Source organism: Pygoscelis adeliae, unplaced genomic scaffold (genome assembly GCF_000699105.1).
Source record: "Pygoscelis adeliae isolate BGI_AS28 unplaced genomic scaffold, ASM69910v1 Scaffold50, whole genome shotgun sequence".
In the NCBI taxonomy this organism is placed as follows: Eukaryota; Metazoa; Chordata; class Aves; order Sphenisciformes; family Spheniscidae; genus Pygoscelis; species Pygoscelis adeliae.
Genome location: NW_008823963.1, coordinates 490,335 through 496,334, shown reverse-complemented (window position 1 = coordinate 496,334; position 6,000 = coordinate 490,335).

Genomic DNA, 6,000 nt, shown 5'->3' with positions numbered 1-6,000 from the left:
AATCAGTGTTCTCATTCATAACGCCCCCCCGTGAGGGCCCCATGAATTCTTCATGAAAAAACAGAATTGGATATTATTTCCTGAGAAGCATTTTGGAGCCAGCAATTAAATGTCTTTGGAGGAACAAATGAAACTATTGAAATGTTTAAAAGTAAAGCACTGACTTAAAGCAAATGTTTTTAATAGGTATTTTAAAGCATCTAGCAACTTTTAAAGTAGTATTTGTTTGGTTTTTTTTTAAGTGAAGTTTTATGATATTTATTGCTACCATCTGAAATAGACCATTTTGGTCAATGGCAGATAACTTTTTAAACTCTTACTACAAAAAAGACAGATTAAAATAAAAATTGCTCTAGCTGAAGTGGATGAAAATGCAAATTTCTGTAAGGTGGAAATACAGGCTGCGTACAGAATAAGCATCTGAGAATAAGGGTATTTGAATAATGTGTGATTCTTTTTTCTGTCCATCTAAAATCACCTAAAGTAATTTTCTTAGAAAAATAACTAAATAAAAGCAGACTGCTAGGTATAGTATGTGTTACTTTCAGTGAGCTTTTTAGTTTCTAGGTATGTTTCTGTAGTTTTATTGCAAGAATACATCTATTACACAACACATCCAATCAGTGCAAACTCCGTAAAAGAAACCTTCAAGCAGTTGCACCATCTTCTGAAGCACGAAACAAATGCCGTTGAGCCAGATGTGTGAACTGCGTCTTCAGGACGGAGACCCGCTTTCTTCCTTTCTCAGACTAAGCGGTAGCTTCATTGTCTGTCTGGGGCCTGTGTTCTGAATCAGAATTGTGCTGTCACTTTCTGTGTTGTGGCTGGCTTTAAAAACTGAATCGATCACTGAATTCCTAAAAATCTGCGTCAGCCTTAACTAAGGGGAAAAGAGATGAGTGGATGAACGCAGTGTGACAGCTCTCCTTACTAGGAAGGGCCTTGCTGTGTAAAGAAGCTTGTCTTGTATCTAAAGTCAGAAATGACACGAGTAAGTTAGCAAAAGATTATATGCAGACTTAGTTGGGTAACAGTGTACACACTCAAATTTGTGCTGTTGTGTGCAGTAAAATACAAATTATTTGACCTTTTTTTCCCCTCACTGCGGAATAGTGAGTCATGCGCTCACGTATTGCAGTGCAAGTGATCTACTGTCTCTGTTTAGCTTGTATTAATTTGGGCATAGGTTGGTGCATATGAACTTATTTGAGTATGTGTTGTGTAAAGTCATAAAAGTGACTTTTTATCATCAGTAGTACAAAATTAGTTTTTTAATGAAAATGCTATCTTCTTGTTATTTAGCTTAATGTATTGCTTTTTCGTTTCACATGATGATTGAAGTGCATTATCTAGGAATGTTTCTATTTGAACTCTAATATGTAAACAGAAAATAAAAATTTGGCAAGCTGGCTTTTTGAGGGATGGTAATTAGGGATTTTAATAAAGAAAAACAAATGAATATGTTTCTATGTAAAAAGACTTCAAAGTGAGTTATTTTTGCATGTGATTTTTACTACTTTGTGTGTATTTACTGTCTTTGCTGTGATGGCTCTTCCTGAGGTCTGTTGGACAAATTATTAATTTCCCTTCATTAGGGACTACTGGAAAAGAAACAAGTGAATTGGCTATGTAAGTGCAAGAGGATTTAGCTGGAAAGGGAGCCTGCTGGCTGGTGATTCTTTCTCGGAGCCTCTTGCCTGAGATTCGCTGGCTCATAAGACAATGATCTTTTACGTTTCCAGTGAACAGTCGCCTGTTGGGATGTGGGCAGAAATTCAGGCTGATAGCTACACTGAATCCCCCACCTTGGAGAACAGGCCTTTCTTTAAACAGCTTTTGTTGTGCTGAACACTGAAATGGGACGTGTTTCTTGAGGCTCATCAGACTTTTGTGTTCTTGAAGCCGATAAAAATGGTTGCTTGCATTACAGCATAATACTGTTTTTCTTTATCTGTGTGGTATTTAATTTTTTACAATATAATTTTCCTTTCATAATAATGTTATTTTATCATTCTATATTCACCTGCCTGTATTTCACATGCTGCTCAGTTTTGCACTGTTCAGGATGATTGAAATTGTGTGATTGCGCATAAGCAGTTAATTCATAGTCAAAGCTTTAAAACCAACTCGTCCAGTTTTAGTTGTGCTGTTTAACCGGTAGTGATACAAACGCTGTAATTACAATTACATAGACAGAAGTGAATGACATTTAGCACATTGTAAGTGGCTCATGTGGTTATAGTTACCTTGAAGCAGCTTAGTCATTGAGGCAAAGGGTTAGAAACTGGACTTTTAAAAAACTTCGTGTAAATTAGGAGAGATTTAAATAATCAATCTGGCCCTATTTTATTAAGTTGGGACACTATTTCCGGAATTTGTGAAGATTCATAGACTAGATGATACTGGATTGTATAAATACAGCTTATAAGAAAATTAGAAAATTGGTTTAGACAAGAGTTAAGGGAGAAAACAGTTCTTACAAGCATGTAAGAGGATATATAATGATGATTAACATAGAAATAAATGAAAGCACTGTGTTATGGAGTAGCTGTTCCAGGACTAAGTAATATTTCAGAATAGTGTTTTTATAAGCATGTGTGCCAGAATATACATTCCTATTGAAATGAAGAAATTGACAGTGGCTAAATGAAAGAAAAATTTGCAAAGCCACCTTAAAAATCAGATCTCGATCAGAGTAGGCCTCATAACCTGTGAACCACGGAGAATTTTTTCTTATCGTTGCACACCAAGAGTCTTGGCATATTCAGTGGTCTCGCATTACATGCAAATTTATTCTGTTATGTGTTATTCAGGCACATCTAAAGACTAGTGTTGGCTAAAGCGATTTTGATACTAAGTTCCGGTTTACTTTGGAGAAGTGTAGAATTTTAAAATTTTCTTCTTGTTACTTGATGCTTTATAGGTCTGTACTTTTCTTATTTTAAGCTAAAATATAAAAGGCCTGGACCAGAGACAATTAAAATAGGAAAGCGTTTGAGCAAAATTTGGCTGCTAGCTGTATAAACTTGTGAGAAGATGCTGCTTTAAGCTGTGAGGAATTTAAGTGAATCCAGCATCTCTTTAGGCCACTATTGTTTCCATGTTTATTACTTTAGGTGTTTACCATCAAGCACTGTGATGTTGTTGGGAAGGGCAGGGGAAAGCATTTAGAAATCTACTGGTAATAATGACTAGATAGTGGTTTTATTGTTCTGGAAAGCTGTGGTTTGGGGGGTGGGGGTTATGGCTGTGGTGGTAGTTTTTGTTTTGCCATTTTTTAGAGTTTGGAAAAGCTTAGAAAATGCTCTCTGTAGGAAAGAGCATTTTGTTTTGGAGAAAGTGGAAAGGCCTACATTCATAGTCTTTCTGGTATCTTTCATGGGCTTTTCATAGAAAAGCTGACTTAAGCAAAGAAGTTGCATTTTAAAGGCTGTAAACTGGAAACAAACAGAAAATGAAACTTACAGTATTTTTAGCATTTGCTGTTGCTTATATCACTTCTGTTAATAGTGACCTACTGTCTGAAAAGAGGAAACCAGGATATGCAGGCTAGAAGCTGGAAAAATTTGACCCTGAAATCACTTAATATCCTAGTAGTGAGAGTGACTGAAATTGTCACGGGTTCTCATGAATCTGATAAATTTGCTTCTTGTGGGTGCTTGAAAGGATAAAGGTTTTCTGCTGAGAGGGATCTATGTATACCTCTTAGAAGAAAATATTCTGTTCAGCAGAGGTGAGGAGGAAAGGAGACTGATTCTTCTGGCCTTGAAATCTGTGGATATGAATCTTCATCCTTTTCCTTCTTGGGGCCGTGAACATGCTAATAGCATTTAAAGTTTGACTAATAACTATTATAACCAGCCTTCAGCGCTTCAATTGCCTGTAGGGTCAGGAAGAAATTATTTTCCTAATGTGTAATTTGGCTTCTTGGCTGCTGATTTGTGCAGTGGCAGATCACGCTGTGACAGCTGAAATGCTTCCTACCCCAAAAGTTACGTTGTGCCCCTCTCATAGCAGTTGCCAGTCATGTGGCGGGGGTGACCGAAATGGCACAGTCAGCAGTTCTTAATTTGCTGCAGTTTACTATTCCAGAGTATTAAAGTATTGGCTACAGCATTAGGCTGATAATGGAGCATGATGGTATCAGCCTGGACTTCGGGAAGAAGTTTTTCTAAGAGAAATTGTTAGGGGCTTTGCAGAAACAGTCATCTTCCTCTGTAGCATGGGGAATGGTTCACCTAATAAAGCATGCCCAAGTGATCTCATACTTAATTGCTTGCAGAGTCTTTTGGCATTGGTAATAACCAATTCTCTATTGGTGACATACATGTTTTGTGTAAAGAGAACAGAAAAGACTATTTTTGGACTTGCACTGCAGAAGTTTGTGAACTTACTTAGCTCAGGTAGTGCAAGTGCAAACGGTGAGCAACTGCTTCTAATTCTGGAATGGGCAAGTACTCAGAAGAAGCATTCTGCTCTTCGGGTTTTGTCTGCATTTCACTTTGAAGAAGCTTTTGTCCTCTCTGTGGTCCATATTGGACAGTTTGAGAGCTGCTTTTACAGGGATTTGGGTGATTCTTTATGACTCGTCAGTGGAGCTCTTTTAAAATGTAATTGGCTTTGCCTCATTTGAAGGAGATGACTCGTTGCTTCATCCTGAATTGAGAGTCTGAGAAGTCAGTTGCAAAAACAAGCTTTCATCTCACGAAGGTGTAGGTATTTACTTGTCATTTCCTTGCTTTGATGAAATAACCGATAAGGTAGAAACAAAGGCTTGAAAGTTAGTCTAAAACAAAGTATAACCACAGAAACTTCATCACAGTCTGAGTTGAGATGCGACTGCCATGAAATGGCCAGCAGCCAAGCTTTGCAGTGCATCTGACTTCACCTGGCACTAACTGTCATCTGCTCTCTGAAAACATTTCTTAAATGATATAATGATGAATGGCACTTCTATTTAGCAGTGTCATCTGCTCAAAACGTTCTGTAACATCCATTGCTTTGTTCGTAAGGTGCAACAAAGGTGAAATAGCTGTAGAGTGGCTGAGATAGTGTTTGGGGTTTACAGAAGGGCTGCCTGTGTTCAAGCTGCTTAGGTAGAAGGCTTTGGCTTGTTTCTCTGAAAACTGTTTCCCGCTGACCTTCAAAGTGGGAGATGAAGGTTTAAATCTCCTTTTTCAGACTGGGATTCAAATTCCATCTTCCAGAAGCACACACTATGCTTCTGTGTGCTGGGAAATCTTTAACTTCTTCCTATTGAAGTTGTTCCTCTTTGTGGAAAGAGGAGTGTGTTCTCACTCTCTCAACTTCATCTAGCTGAATGGTAAAGGCAGTCATGGACAAAGGTCGTAGGGTAGGGGAGGAGTTAGTTATAGGGATTTTTGGTTTTTGATATGATTTTCTACTTTGAGGTTGTTACTGTATTTTATCCTAAAGAGGTGCTTTTGTGTGTGTGTGAATAGTCTTTTGGGGAGTAAAATTTAGACCTGTTTGAACTTCTCTTTCCTCTTTAACTCATGTTCATTCTTGTACAGATTCTTATATTTTACAGGAAGGGCAATGCCCTTATTTCTTTGTCCTTAAAAGAAAGTAGCATTCCCTACATTTTGAGAGGAATTGAAGAACAATTGCCTGACCAAACATTTAGAGGAAATGAGTGGAGGAGGAATGCTTAATTTGCGGATCCTATATGTGACTGAGGCATGGATTTTTTCATCGAGTGTAGTCATATGGTGCAAACACTTCTAAACTGTTGTAAATTTTATTATGTTACTGTCAAGATGGAGAGAATTGTTGCCTTGTTGAGGATTAGGGAACAGTGTGAACAAGGCTTTCCAGATGTACAGTTAAGATTTTAGGTGTATAAATGAAACTGAAATTCCATTTGTAAGCATTGGAATTCTTTGTGGGCTTAGACGCATTAAACTCAGTTGTTTAGCTACCCAGTCAGTCATATTGGTTGAAGTACTGAGTTAGCTTGGTACAGCCAGTGTTTTTAGG